The sequence below is a fragment of the Penaeus monodon genome, chromosome 19, assembly GCF_015228065.2.
Source record: "Penaeus monodon isolate SGIC_2016 chromosome 19, NSTDA_Pmon_1, whole genome shotgun sequence".
Lineage (NCBI taxonomy): Eukaryota > Metazoa > Arthropoda > Malacostraca > Decapoda > Penaeidae > Penaeus > Penaeus monodon.
Genome location: NC_051404.1, coordinates 31,788,207 through 31,789,764, shown reverse-complemented (window position 1 = coordinate 31,789,764; position 1,558 = coordinate 31,788,207). Strand labels below are relative to the sequence as shown.

The following is a 1,558-nucleotide window of genomic DNA, read 5'->3' as shown; positions in this document are numbered from 1 at the left end:
TCATTATGGGTTTATATTGGAAATATGCTGATATTGTGGTGATGTAAATTGTTATAAGGAAGAGCATGTGATGTGATGTTAGACAGGCAGAATATCAAAGCCAGCTAGAACAGCTTAGTATATTATAATCTAGTAGGCATTCACTAATAAGGATAGTAAAGAAAAACCTCCTCACATTTTCCCAATTCTTACATTGATTTTCCAATGCCCCAGAATGTATCGTTATATTTTGATATATATCCATTTCAATTAAAGTACAACTGATTGTGGAAAAACAATCATATCATTCCTGTCATAGTCAGTGACTGATGTATTAAATAAATCACTCAGTAATCTTAACTGTTTTCTTGAGATGATATTCCCAATAAAAGATAAAACTACAGTCAAAAATATACTTATCAGTAAGTTTCTCCAATCCCACTTTCACGCTGGCACACACGGCATGCGACTATCGCCAAACAAACTCCTACATACTGACACACACAAATGCACACACTAAACAAGCTATTTGTCAAGTAACTCCAAAACCCTAAAGCTATCAAGCTCTAATCACTTTTGTTCCTGGTGATACTTTGCGGGAACTGCAGTGCACGACTGTTGCCCTTGAGAGATCTTCCTCTGAGTCACTGGCAGTGGCCCCTCTTTTTGTCTGTTGGAATGACGACCAAGAAGTCATTCACCTCACTGAGGCGACAGAGCAAAGTGCTCCTGCGAGGGTGTGCATAAAGGTCTCTTCACCCTTGCCATGTCATCTTTACCTCTATGTGAAATGATAATCATCCTAATGCCTCTTATTCCTTTATTCAGTTATCTTTTAAACTTGCCAACATTATCTTCTATACTGTCATGGTATATGAGTTAATAATAGCTACCATTTTTACAATTTTTTTAAACTACAGGCTTATGAATCCTTTTTTTCCAAGAAAGATTATTCATTTTCCTTGTACTAGACCCATTCTGTGCTACAGTAACAAAGTAATAATGAATTTAAACAGACACAGTTATCAAATGTTCAATAACTTTTCATAGACTTCACAGCAGGTGATCTTTCCCATACTCATTATCAATATAAAGTATTCCTCATTACTTATACAGAAGAGTAAATGGCTAGATTACTCATGTGCAATGGGAAATCCTGTATCTTCAGTTGCGGTGCATAGCTGTGCATAAAGTAAATATGCACAGAAAACAAAAAAAAACACTATTACCATTTCTCACCAAATTCACCTAGAACCCTTGTGATTCCTCTAAATAACATTAAAATGTCTAGGAAGCAACAACTGTCAGTGTAAGTAATTAGTACTCTATCAAACGAATGATTCCAGAAACTAAATACAAAACTGAATTAGAGAATTCATTCTATCAACTCATGTTATCAAATTCTAAATGAACATCTTAATAAACATGAGTTAGTTTGTTTATTAGATCTATGAATTTACTACGTTTACACCATACTTTGTGTGGAATTCATGTCGAACATGAATGAACACCTTATCTTAATTAATGTCACTAAAATGATAACCATATTTATTACACATAATGCATTACCCTATACATT

General features: G+C 34.2%; 1 protein-coding gene across 1 annotated transcript in view; it reads right to left on the bottom strand.

The window, feature by feature from the left end:
• Nucleotides 1–1,558, bottom strand: part of LOC119585385 (eIF-2-alpha kinase GCN2-like) — a gene marked incomplete in the record, with an annotated part of 28,307 nt that overhangs the window by 11,592 nt on the left and 15,157 nt on the right.